The following is a 14,650-nucleotide window of genomic DNA, read 5'->3' as shown; positions in this document are numbered from 1 at the left end:
TATATATATAAAAACTTATTCTTATTAATCTACTACAGTTTATGTGTCTTTACTCATTGATATATATGAGTCATGATGTGTTGAGGGAGACTTGAGGTTGCAAAATTTTCTGGGTCCCAGTGACTGGGTTGTGGAGTGAGGCACACATCATGACCATGTGTGCTGACTCCTGAAATCTGCTTTGAGTGTAAGGAGTGACAGTCCAGGAAGAACTAAGGTCCAGAGGAGGCAGAGACAGGGCAACTCATCCTTACTTCTCTCTACATCTCTCTCTCCCCAACCCCTACCACCCCACACTACTCTAACCACACTAAAGGCTAGATAATCCCTGATGTGTGAAGAGGAAACACACTTTATGGTTTTAGTTTTTGAAAATGTTTAAATGTCTCTTTTGTGCATCTTTTTTATCCAGCTGAGACTTAGGCCAGTCATCTTTGTGCATTCCCACTTCACCCGGAGAGGATGGATTTTGGATCCAGGTTCATGTGTCTGGCGAAACAAAGGAAGAATCCATGCCTGCTCTGTAATTGTGGAAAGTTTAAGTTTATTTCAAGTTTATCATACTGCTTAAAGTATCAGAAAAGATTCTCTTCAATAACTGGCTTGGCTCTGAGATAGGCTGCTAAAATACCAAACAGAAGAGTTACAACTGTGTCCAGTTCTTGCAGACCCTAGAGTTCTGCTGGGCCTCTATTAGGTTCAATGAAAGCAAAATTCCTGACTCTGTGTAGCCTATCTTTTAGTCAGAGGGGAGAACAGAAATCAATGTAAATTATCTGACAAGTTGTTGTTGTGGTTTAGGCACTAAGTTTTGTCAGATTCTTTGCAACCCCAGGGACTGTAGCCCACCTGTGGGCTCCTCTGTCCACAGGATTTCCCAGGCAAGAATACTGGAATGGGTTGCCATTTCCTTCTCCAGGGGCTCTTCCTGACCCAGATATCGGACTAGGTCTCCTGCATTACAGGTGGATTCTTTACTGACTGACTCACCAGGGAAGCCTAGTAACAAACGCAATAGAGATTAAGCAGTATATGGGAAATTGACCTTGTGGGCAGAGAAACAAGGTTTTCAAGTTAAACAGTAGACAGGAGAAGTCTTACTGGGAAGGCTCAATGTGAACAGTGTAGAGGGAGGCACCTGAATCAGATATACGAGGAAGAAGACTTCCAGATAATGGGAATAACCTCTCCAAGGCCCAGAAGGATACCAGTGTCCTCAGGGAAAAGCTAGTAAATAATGTGGCTGGAATAGAGTCAGAAAGTGAAGGGAGAAGGAAAGGAGGATGGAGAAGAAGTGGACTGAACTGTGGCATCATCATTTATTGATTGTGTGACCCCAAAGTTAATTCCACCTTCAAGTGTTTCAGTGAAATCAGTGATTTTCCTATGGCCAATTTACCTCACACGAGTTTGAGAAGGATAAAATAACACAGGGAAATGAACTATAAGCCACTATTATTATTCTACACAGAAAGACAGATAGAAACAGATATAGAGAGTTAAGACTGAATTCTTTTGTCCCCCTCCACAGATTCATATACTGAAGCTCTATCCCCTTATGTGTGATGCAATTAGGAAACGGAGTTTTTCGGAGGTAACTAGGTTTAGCAGAGGCCATGAAGGTAGAGCTGGGATTAGCTCTTATAAGAAACAGAAAAAAACACTAGAGCTTTCTCTCTCCACCATGTGAGGAGGACACAGCAGAAGATGGCCATCTACAAGCCAAAAATGAAGGACTCACCTGGAAGCAGATCTGCCTTGATCTTAGACTTCCCAGGAGTGTGAAACGTCTGTTGTTTAAGCCCCCTAGTCTATGCTATATTGTTATAGCAGCCTGAGCAGACTAATACAGGTAGGTGAGTAGGGAAAGGATGATTGACAGATACATAGATGGAGATAGAGCACGCATATGTATACTTAATGAATCACTTCAAAGGTCTTCACCAGGCAATTCAAATAGGAGATTCCCATTTTAAAGGAAGCAAAAAAGTGCTTGCGTTCATGAAGTATACAGATGGAAAAATATGGTAACTCCAGCCTAAAAATGCACAGCACTGAGCCTAATGCAATATTTCTGAGATTAGTCCCACAAAAACAAAGAACACCATCACAGAGAGCCCGACAGCCTCCTCCCGGCACCCTGCCGCCTGGTCCATTTACTCTAAGTTGTTTGTTACAACTCCAGAGGATCAAAGCTTCTGCTCCCTGACTTTAGAGACTCTCCTTCCCTTTGTTGTCAGGACGGCCTCCCAGAAGCAGGGCTGAAATCCAGTTTGCTTGTAATAGTTCCACACCTTCTCTCGGCCTTGCTGGCAATATTACCAGGAACAATTTTTAAATTTTAACCTTCAAAGCTGAAAAGAACAATTCTAATAAGCCAAGCACTTAACAAATGTATGAGATGTAAAGATGACTTTGAATTTCACGTTTTAATGCATTTACACCGTTGAAGCTATTTCTAAACAAATAGAAATATTTTTTATGAAAATAATATGTGGACATGATAGCATTTCAAATACAGAAATTCAACTTTTCTAACCCCAATTCCCCTCTCCAGAGACAGTTTTTGGCCACATGAATGTTACCCCCATAATTCTAAACGTTGTGTTCATCTGCTGTATCCATTGTAGATCGATTTTAGCACCCTAACATGAGGCAGGAAGATAAACCCCTACCCTCACTACTTCTCATCCCTCTTCCTTTCAATACATCGTATTCATTTCATTATTTACGCCGCTTCTCTTCCGTAATGCCATGCGATTTTTGCTGGCTTTTACCGAAGGGAGAAGTGGTAGCACAGTGGCTAAAAGCCTTGGTTCTGGAGATGGACCACTTGGCTTGGAAGCTTTGTTCTTCAGGTTGTTAGCTCTGCAATCCTGAGCAATTTACTCAACCTTCCTGGGCCTCTGTTTCCTCACCTGTACAATGAGGAAATGGATGATCACCACCACTGCATGGAGTTGCCCGTGAGGATGCAAATAATAACACATTTGCAGCCTTCAATGTCCAACACACGGAAGCTCTCAGGAAATATTAGCTATAGTACATAGCTACAGGATTCCCTTTCACTCTAATCCCGTCCTTTTCTTTATGCCTGTGACTGCTTGTGCCCCCAGTTCTGTCTTTCCCCTTGTACAACTCACCTTTTGTCCATAGCATGTTTGCTTTTTGGACCTGTGATGATTAATATTTACAATTTGTTATGCAATCACAACACAGTGTCCTGTGTTTTATTTACAGGTGGATGCTATGGGTTGAAAACCAGTAAGTTAAATGAACCAAGTTCTGCTCAGTCCTGGGGACAACAGTATGGGAGAACTGTATTTTCCTCTCCGTAGGCATGATGCTCCTACTTCTGTCTCTAACATCAACTGTTTAAACTGATGCTGTATTTCAGTTTGCTTTTCCCTTCAACTGCTATTTGCTCACTAAATTTCATTACTTTTCCTAAAATTTGACCCACCTTCTTTTGTTCTCCTTGCACCATTTTCCCAGAATAAACTATTTTTTAAATGTTCAAACTGAACACTGTTTCCTTGCCTGGATCCCCTCCTTTTTCAGAACACTTGTCCCTCCTCCTCCTCAGTTTGGAAGCTGTAAGACCAAAGTAAGGATAAGATCCTGAAAGAAAAGAGACCAAATTGCTTTCAGGTTAGACTGGAAATAATGACTAGTTACTAATCATGAAAACTGCATAATTCTGGCCCCACCACTCTTAATTTCCTTGCTTTGTGGAAGAGTTAACAGTCTGGATTTCAACAGTACTTCAGGTAATTATGAGCCAGGTAGTCCTTATTCTATATCGTGCCCAATACTGGTCTAGGCCACAAGTGAGATCTCACCTAGGGCCTCTTCTGTTTCTTAAGATTAGACATTTTGTGTGGGACTTCAGGCTAAAACTCTAGTTATTACTAAGCAGGGCATTTTCCCTGCATATATCTCTTAAGAATTAGAAGGTGGCTTGTGGAAGATTTGAGAATTTCAGACTCAAGGATGCATGTCTTCCTTGCGCTAAATATTTTCTTCTTAGAGATCCAGAAACAGCCCTTGACTGTGAGGAGCCCACCCAGGCCCTCCCTGAACCAGTCACTGCCGTGTACCCAGGGTGATGGGATGCAATGGGCTGCCTGAGCAGCAGTTCATCCTTTGCCTGAGACAGAGCTAGGCGTGGTCCTCTCAGCAGTCCCAGGACAGGAGTGTTGCCCAGATGCCCGTTTCAGGCTCAGAGAATGGCACAGGTGCTAAGTGTTGAGCCATAATATGGATCTCCTGTATTTGTCCATGGTTGGAAGGCTGGGAGAGACAGGAAAACAAAACAAACTTGAAAAACAAAGCCAGTCTTGAAAAGCTGTCTCTCTGATGTAAATGGTACCTTTGTCTTAAATTCACACTAAGCTGGAGATCATACACCTTTGTTTTTCAAATTGGCAGATAATTGTTTTACAATGTTGTGTTGGTTTATGCCATACAACAAAGCAAATCAGTCATAATTATATATATATATATATATATAAAATTGAGCCTACCTCGGCCCTCCCGTCACACCCCTCTAGGTCATCGGACAGCACCAGGTTGGGCTCTCCGTGTTATACAGCAGCTTCCCACTAGCTTGCTATTTTACACATGATAGTGTTTATATGTCAGTGCTACTTTGTAATGACATGGATGGACCCAGACACTTTCTTAGAAGTAGGTGTACAGGAGATGGAGGACAAATGGAAGTTTATGTCCAAAGAGATGGGGATTTGTGGGGGGGGGGGGGCGGTGGGGGACAGTGAGGTAAAAGGTGCAGAACATAAGCTCTATTTCTAATTTGCTACTGGACTAGCCCAGGCTGTTGTACAGAAATTTGGAAACACTAAACGTGGTGAAATAGCCACATGGACAATTGCTCAAAAATATTTTTCTGTTCCCCTTGAAACAGAATGATTTTATTGATTTCATCAAATACATACCTCAAAGTTATGACAGAAAGTTGAGTAAGTTATGTGCTTGGAATTGCATTTATTATTATTACCAAGCACAATTACAGTGCTTACACTGTAACAAGTACTATTTTAAGTGCTTAGCAAATATTAAACTAATTTAATCCTCACAATTGCAATCTTGGGTACGTATTATTTATAATACTTTTTTTTTTGTATTTTAGTATTATTATACTATTTTATTATTTTACTATCTTTAGTATTATTATAATATTATTTATTGTTTTGAAACTGAGGCTCAGAGAGGTTAAAGAGCCTGTCCAATGTCATATAGTAAGTAGATGGCAAAAAACCCAGGATTAAAACCAAACCATCTATACATTCATCACTTGGCCATGTCACCTGATTATGAGTTGTGTTTAAAGAAGGGACTAAAATGACAAGGCTCAACTGAAAGGAAAAGGTAGAAATGAGAAAAATGAGTGATCCCAGAAGCTAGGGGGGATTTAGGCTCAGGAATTTCTGGTGATGAGGTTCTGGAACTAAAAACAAGAACTTACTGGGAATATTAATTTGGGGTAGTATCTGAATCCATTGAGAAATGACTTTGTTTTCTTTAAAATTTATAAAGACCAGTTGGATGAAGAGTCATGAAGGAAAGGAAAAGAATAAGGTGACTTAAGTAACATCTTAAGTGACCTCTTCCCTCTAATCAGGGATTCCTGGGTAGCTCACTTGGTAAACAAACTGACTGCAATGCAGGAGACCCCAGTTCGATTCCTGGGTTAGAAAGATCCCCTGAAGAAAGGAGCCAGACTACCCACCCCAGTACTCATGGGCTTCCCTGGTGGCTTAGTTGGTAAATAATCCATCTGCAATGTAGGATACCTGGGTTCGATCCCTTGGTTGGGAAGATGCCCCTGGAGCAAGGCATGGCAACCCACTTCAGTATTCTTGCCTGGAGGATCCCCATGGACAGAGGTGCCTCGGGGGGTACAGTCCATGGGATCACAAAGAGTTGGACATGGCCGAGCAACTCTGACTTTCTTTCTAATTAATAGAGGTGAGAGGACCTGTGGAGAAGGACCGAGCTCTCTCTACTAGCTGTCTAGACATGTTACCAGGATGAACAAGGAGATAAATGGCAACCACACTACTGGATTTGATGATCCTGCAAATCCAAGGATTCAGGTTGTTAAGAATGGCTTATGATGGCATACCTGCTGCACGCACATATGCCACTAAGTGTGCCTCCAGTCACACATTTTAACTGGGGTAATAGTTCTTAAGAGGTACACATTTGTTTGCTATGGCTGCCGTAATATTACTACAAACTTGGTGGCTTAAAACAAAACACATTTTCTCATGGTTCTGGAAGACAGCAGTCCAAAACCAGTTTCACTGAACTGAAATCAGGAGTTGGTAGGATCATTCATGTCCCCTCCAGAGGCTCTAAGATAGAATCTGTTTCCTTGTCAGCATTCCTTGGTTTCGGGCTGCATCAATCCAAACCCAGCTTCATCATCACTTTCTCTTTGGAGTCAAATCTCCCTCTGCCTCTCTCTCATGAGAACACCAGTGATGACTTCGGGCCCATCCAGGTAGCCCAGGATAATCTTCCCGTCAATAACCTTCATTTAATTCCATTAGCAAAATCCCTTCTGTCATTTAATGTGACATTCACAGGTTCTGGGCATTAGAATGTGGACATTCAGGGACAAGGGTATTATTCAGTCTACAGCAAGGTAGATACTGTGATTTTTCTCAGATGCAGGAAATGAAGTTTAGGGAAGCAATTTTTCCCAGGTTTTACAATTTCCAGAGTTAAGATTTAAATCCTGGCAGTCAGAGTTTAGGACACACTCTAAACAATTTCAATCTGTGTCCTTAACTACTGCATACTCCTTGGTTAAGAGTCACACATAGGTATCAAGACCCAATTGAATAAAACATGATGTACTGTCTCCTCTTTCACTTGTGTATTTCTGAATCTGGCCCAGAGCAGAAGAGTCCAGAAAATTGTTAAGCAGGTTTACTAAGAGAATGCATTTACTGTTTGATTTGCATTGAGTAATGAAAGGTTGCTTTTTTTTAAAAAAATAGAATATGCCACCAAGTAGTGTTATCACCAGTTTATATATTTAAACAACCAAACAACAACAAAAAGCTATAGATGCAAAGGTGTCAGGGACATGTCTAAAGGCATCCTGCTGGAAAAAGAGCTGGTACCAGATGCCGAGACCCAAATTCAGCCCATCTAGTCTTGATTAAGCACCTATTCCGAGAGATTGTGGCTCACCACCCAGCACCTGGGTCTTTATATCCCAGCTTCAAGATGGAAATTAGTTGAGGGATCACAGACACTTGTACTAATCACTAATTCATAATCTGCTAACCCCTTCCTTTGTGGAAGAGAACTTGGCATTTCTAAAATCCTTTTCTGCCTGAGAGCACGCAGAGCAGCCCTTGCTCCTTTGGCCATGACCTACTGTGCTTTGAAAAGGTGATTTGGCAAGTGCAGCTGCAAACGCATCTCCAATATCACATCTATGGAAAATTCCAGTCAGGTTTTAGACCCAGTCACAGTACATTTTTCTGCGGATCAGTAAGGATTTGCTGAGGATCAGTAATGCTCTCCGTGCACTAGCTGACAAGGGCATGATCTCTGTGCTTATTATATTCCATTTGTCAGCTCCTCTCTGACACAGTTGTCCGCAGGATTCCTTAGGAATATTTGAGTTATTTAGGCACTATTTCAGGAGTTGCTCCTGCCTGTATCCTCTCATTTCTTAATCAACATTTCCCAGTTGAGACCATAAGTAATTCAGCTGAGGTGGGTTCTGAGAGGCATTCTTCCCTACTCAACTCCACTGGAATCTACACCCTGTACATCTCAATCTCCATGCCCTGTAAGTTTCACACGGGTGACATCACATACTCCCCATCATCACTGTTTTCAGGACTCAGGACCACAACGGTGACTAGCAAGTTCATCAGCCTTTCCGTTTCTCTCCCTTTGGATTGTTTAAGAGTGATTTGCCAGAGACTGTGTGTTTCGATTTTTTGCAAAGCTCAGTGGTCCAGAGACAATACTAGAATTCTGCCCTGGAGAAACACACATTCTGCTAATTGTTCTCTCTCTCTTGTAGAACAGAAAAGAAACTCAGCCATCACAGTTATTCAAGGTTTACCTGTGTCCATTGCTAAGGATTTGGATAAGACTGGTAATACTCCTGGCGTGCTGCGATTCATGGGGTCGCAAAGAGGGGACACAACTGAGCGACTGAACTGAACTGGTAATACTCCATATTTCCTACTGGAAGATACTTTGCATTCCATAAAATTAAATCCACACCATATGAGAAATTTAGTCTAACCTCTCATCTATCGATTCATGAGGTTTGGCTCACTGAGATTTCCTCCCTCATTCTATTGTGAAGAAAAGGAATTGTTGGCCAAAGACATTGTCACATGTTTATGTGTCCAAGTTGGCCAGTTATCTTCAACTCTATTTGGGTTGCCTTTTGCTATGCAGAATTCTTTCATTTTTATGAAGTCAAAGCAACTCTCTTTTTCTTTATATCTCAGTTTCACATTCCGCTTAGAGAAAGACTTCCACATAACAAGATATGAATTCTCATCCTATAGGCCTCTAGGTATTTATTTCTTACCATGGAACATTACTCAATGTATGCTATACAGGCAGTCCTCACTCTGAACAGTTTGCTCGTGCATGAATTTCAGTTACCATTATTTAATTAAATAATGCCTGTCCCCCCAACAGAACAAATTTCAGATACCAGCATGTATTAACAGTGAGGAAGTGCCAAACTTCACAGCTGTTATCAAGTTCACAAACCACCACAGTAATGATAGATGTATATCACAATTAGAGAACAATCAGGCCCCATCTTTCAAAGTCTCTGGGTGCTGGGTCATTGTGCATGTTCACATACAGAGGGCAAGACCCATGGAATGTTGATACCTGAACAGTTTCATTTCTAGGTATTTGGGAATTTTCCACCTCTCTTTTTACTATTGATTTCAAGTTACTTCTATCATGGTCTGAGAATAGAATAGACTTCATATGATTTCTGCTATTTTAATTTGTTAGAGCATGCTTTATGTCCCAGAATGTGGTCCCTCTTGGTGTATATGCCATGTGAGCTTGAGACAATGTGCATTCTGCTGTTGTTGGATGAAGCAGTCTGTAGACGTTTATGACATCCATTTTGTCAATGGTGTTGTTGAGTTCAGTTATGTCTGTGCTGATTTTCTGCCTGCTGGATCTCTCCATTTAGGATAGAGGGGTGTATAAATATCCAACTATGATGCTGGGCATCTTTCTTTCTCCTTGCAGTTCTGTTTTTGTCTCACTAATTTGATGCTTTCTTGTCAGGCACATACACATCAAGAATTGTTATGGCTTCTTGGAGAACTGACCCCTTTATCATTATGGAAAGCCTTCTTCGTGCCTGGTAATTTTCCGTGCCCTCAAATCTGCTTTGACTGAAACTCATACGGCTTCTCAAACTTCTCTGAATTAGTATGATATCCCTTTCCACAACCCTTTGCTTCTAAGTTATGTGTGTCTTTATATGAAGATTTAAAGTAGATTTCTTATAAATGGATCTTGTTTTTAGATGCTCTGTGACAATCTTTTAATTGGTATAATCATTGGTATTTAAAATGATTATTGATATCATTAGATTAATATCTATCATATCTGATCCTGTTTCACATTTATTGCCATTGTTCTTTGTTCCTATTTTTATATTCCACTCTTTTTCTGCCACTTGTGGTTTTAACCAAGCATTTCATATGATTCAGTTTTCTCCTTGAAACGCCAGACACAGTATACTGGTGGAATTAACTGCAGCAAACAGATCTTCAGTGATGTGGGGCTGCAGAAGCATCTATAGTCTTATGATTAGGTCTCAGTCTTATAATGAGCATGTGTTCCTCAGCACTGAATTTGGGAAGTGCCACTCAACATTTTCTCTCACTTTAAGTGGGTAGGGTAGGGTACTTCCCTTCCTTCAGGTCAGTCAGTCTCAAAACCCAACAAAACCCAATAGATTGGACCTCTGGTAAAACAGTCCCTCCTGAGGGCAGGACTTACTAAGTGATGGAAGTAAAGTCTGATGCTGTGAAGAGCAGTACTGCATAGGAACCTGGAATGTTAGGTCCACAAATCAAGGCAAACTGGAAGTGATCAAACAGGTGATGGCAAGAGGGAACATCGACATTCTAGGAATCAGCAAACTAAAATGGACTGGAATGGGTGAATTTAACTCAGATGACCATTATATCTACTGCTGTGGTTAAAAATCCCTTAGAAGAAATGGAGGAGTCATCATAGTCATCAAAAAAGTCTGAAATGCAGTATTTAGATGCAATCTCAAAAATGAAAGAGTGATCTCTGTTGTTTCCAAGGCAAACTATTCAATATAAAAGTAATCCAAGTCTATGCCCTGACCAATAATGCTGAAGAAGCTGAGGTTGAATGGTTCTATGAAGACCTACAAGACCTTCTAGAACAACCAAAAGAGATGTCCTCTTCATTATCGGGGACTGGGATGCAAAAGTAGGAAGTCAAGAAATACCTGGAGTAACAGGCTAATTTGGCCTTGGAGTACAGAATGAAGCAGGCCAAAGGCTACAGAGTTTTGCCAAGAGAATGCACTGGTCAGAGCAAACACCGTCTTCCAACAACACAAGAGAAGACTCTACGCATGGACTTCACCAGATGGTTGATACTGAAATCAGACTGATTATATTCTTTGCAGTCAAAGATGGAGAAACTCTATATAGCCAGCATAAACAAGACCAGGAGCTGACTCTGGCACAGATCATGAACTCCTTATTGCCAAATACAGACTGAAATTGATAAAGTACGGAGATCATGGCATCTGGTCCCATTACTTCATGGGAAATAGATGGGGAAACAGTGGAAAGTGTCAGACTTTATTTTTTGGGGATCCAAAATCACTGCAGATGGTGACTGCAGCCATGAAATTAAAAGATGCTGACTCCTTGGAAGAAAAGTTATGACCAACCTAGATAGTATATTCAAAAGCAGAGACATTACTTTGCCGACTAAGGCCCGTCTAGTCAAGGCTACGGTTTTTCCTGTGGTCATGTATGGATGTAAGAACTGAACTGTGAAGAAGGCTGAGTGCCGAAGAATTGATGCTTTTGAACTGTGGTGTTGGAGAAGACTCTTGAGAGTCCCTTGGACTGCAAGGAGATCCAACCAGTCCATTCTAAAGGAGATCAACCTTGGGATTTCCTTAGAAAGAATGATGCTAAAGCTGAAACTCCAGTACTTTGGCTACCTCATGCGAAGAGTTGACTCACCGGAAAAGACTCTGATGCTGGGAGGGATTGGGGGCAGGAGGAGAAGGGGACAACCGAGGATGAGATGGCTGGATGGCATCACGGACTCGATGGACGTGAGTCTGAGTGAACTCTGGGAGTTGGTGATGGACAGGGAGGCCTGGCGTGCTGTGATCACGGGGTCGCAAAGAGTCGGACACGACTGGGTGACTGAACTGAACTGAATGGAAAAACCGCTAGACCATTCAGATGTGACCTGAATAAAATTCCTTACAATTATACAGTAGAAGTGACAGACAGATTCAAGGGATTAGACCTGATAGACAGTCCCTGAAGAACTATGGATGGAGGTCTGTGACATTGTACAAAAGGCAGTGATCAAGACCATCCACACGAAAAGAAATGCAAAAGGCAAAATGGTTGTCTATGAAGGCCTCACAGACAGCTATGAAAAGAAGTAAAAGGAAAAGGAGACAAGGAAAGATACACCCATCTGAATGCAGGCTTCCAAAGAATAGCAAGGAGAGATAAGAAAGCCTTCCTCAGCAATCAGTGCAAAGAAATAGAGGAAAACAACAGAATGGGAAAGACTAGAGATCTCTTCAAGAAAATTAGAGATGACAAGGGAACACATTTCATGCCAAGATGGGCACAATAAATGACAGAAATAGAAGATATTAACAGAAGCAGAAGATATTAAGAGGTGGCAAGAATACACAGAACTATACAAAAAAGATCTTCATGACCCAGATAATCAAGATGATGTGGTCATTCACCTAGAGCCAGACATCTTGAATGTGAAGTCAAGTGGGCCTTAAGAAGCATCACCCCAACAAAGTTAGTGGAAGTGATGGAATTCCAGTTGAGCTATTTTGAATCCTAAGAGATGATGTTGTGAAAGTGCTGCATTCAATATGCCAGCAAATCTGGAATACTCAGCAGTAGCCACAGGACAGGAAAAGGTCAGTTTTCATTCCAGTCCCTAAGAAAGGCATTGCCAAAGAATGCTCAAACTAAAGCACAATTGCACTCATCTCACATGCCAGCCAAGTAATATTCAAAATTCTTCAAGCCAGGCTTCAACAGTACATGAACTGTGAACTTCCAGAGGTTCAAGCTGGATATGGAAAAGGCAGAGGAACCAGAGATCAAATTGCCAATATCCTTTGGATCATCAAAAAAGCAAGAGAGTTCCAGAAAAATGTCTATTTCTGTTTTGTTGACTATGCCAAAGCCTTTGGCTTTGTAGATCACAACAAACTGGTAAATTCCTCAAGAGATGGGAATACCAGAACTTCTGACCTGCTTCCTGTGACATCTGTATGCAGGTCAAGAAGCAACAGTTAGAACTGGACATGGAACAACAGACTGGTTCCAAATTGGGAAAGGAGTACGTCAAGGCTGTATATTGTCACCCTGTTAATTTAACTTATATGCAGAGTACAACATGAGAAACACTGGACTGGATGAATCACAAGCTGGAATCAAGATTGCTGGAAGAAATACCAATAACCTCAGATATGCAGATGATAGCACCCGTATGCCAGAAAGTGAAGAAGAACTAAAGAGTCTCTTGATGAAAGTGAAAGAGCAGCGTGAAAGAGTTGGCTTAAAGTTCAACATTCATAAATCTAAGATCATGGCAAATAGATGGGGAAACAGTGGAAACAGTGACAGACTTTATTTTTGGGGGCTCCAAAATCACTGCAGATGGTGACTGCAGCCATGAAATTAAAAGACGCTTATTCCTTGGAATAAAAGTTATGACCAACCTAGGCAGCTTATTCAAAAGCAGAGACACTACTTTGCCAACAAAGGTTCATCTCGTCCAAGCTATGGTTATTCCAGTAGTCACGTATGGATGTGAGAGTTGGATTATAAAGAAAGCTGAGCACTGAAGAATTGATGCTTTTAAACTGTGGCGTTGGAGAAGATTCTTGAGGGTCGCTTGAACTGCAGGGAGATCCAACCAGTCCATTCTAAAGAAAATTAGTCCTGAATATTCACTGGAAGGACTGACGCTGAAGCTGAAACTGTACTACTTTGGCCATCTGATAGGAAGAACTGACTCATTGGAAAAGATCCTGATGCTGGGAATGATTGAAGGTGGGAGGAGAAGGGGACAGCAGAGGATGAGATGGTTGGAGAGCTTCAGTGACTCAATGGACATGAGTTTGAGTAAACTCCAGGAGTTGGTGATGGACAGGGAGGCCTGGCATGCTACAGTCCATGGGGTCACAAAGTCGGACACGACTGAGTGAGTGAACTGAATTGACTGAGGGCAGGCCTTATTATGAATAGTAGAATTTTCTGGTGTATTTCAAAATTGTTTCTGTTTCCCTCCTCAGCCAGAAGAGGAATTTACTCTGACCTTCTTCACCCAGTAGTGACGCCTGGCAGAGCTCAAGAGACAAAATTCACCAAAGTATAGAGGCCTCCCTGGAATTTTTATCATATAGACATTTGCACACTGAGCCTTTGGCAAATACATCAAATACAGTTCAGTTTTTCCTACCTCAGTATTGGTTTCCACAGTGATTTCTGCTCTTGCATTTCTCTTCCAGTAAGCTATTATATTCTGTGTCTGCCTCTCCAGTTTTGGGCATGGTGATTTTTCCTGTGACCTTACTTCTCTAATGTATCTAAGAATTGTTGATTTTTCAGTTTGTTCAGATATTTACTTGTTAGTACAGAGTGGCAACTTCCAAGCTCCTTTCATGTTGGGCTCAAAACTAGAAGTCGCGTAAGTTTTTTTGACAATAGAATAAAACATGCTAATTCTCAGTATTTCTAATGTTTTAGGTTGCAGTCTCTTAACTAAGAATAAGGTTTACTATATTTTGAAAGCTTAAAAGAATGTATCTTTAAGTAAAATAAACATTGTAATATCTAAATATGTTAGCATTATTATATAATGACTTGCAATTGTCATCTAAAACAATTATATAAATCAAGCTCTACATTTAGGATTAAAAACATTTTTAACTTGTTATTTTATATTGGAGTACAATTGATTAACAACATTGTGGTAGTTTCATGTGTACAGTAAAGTCACTCTTTTAAAGTCTATATATATATCTACAACCAACAAGTTTCTAGTGTTTTCTCAGCAAGATTTTAAGATCAAGGAACAATAATATTTTCCGCATTGGTCATTAAGATCAACTTTGCACAGTGTAATTTGTACGACCATTTTTGTAGTTCTACAATAAGGACAGTCTGTACTTTATTTACCTTGTATTTTATTTCTTATATATACATGGGTTCCTATACAAGTTTAACAATATATTGATGTACTATTATAGTTCAGTAGATTTTTTTTAAACCACTGAAACTTTGAAGTGTGCTTTGATATTGGATATGCACATTTCTCTCCTCATTCCAAC

The sequence above is a fragment of the Capricornis sumatraensis genome, unplaced genomic scaffold (genome assembly GCF_032405125.1).
Source record: "Capricornis sumatraensis isolate serow.1 unplaced genomic scaffold, serow.2 scaffold15, whole genome shotgun sequence".
In the NCBI taxonomy this organism is placed as follows: domain Eukaryota; kingdom Metazoa; phylum Chordata; class Mammalia; order Artiodactyla; family Bovidae; genus Capricornis; species Capricornis sumatraensis.
Note: the sequence above shows the minus strand (reverse complement) of the source record.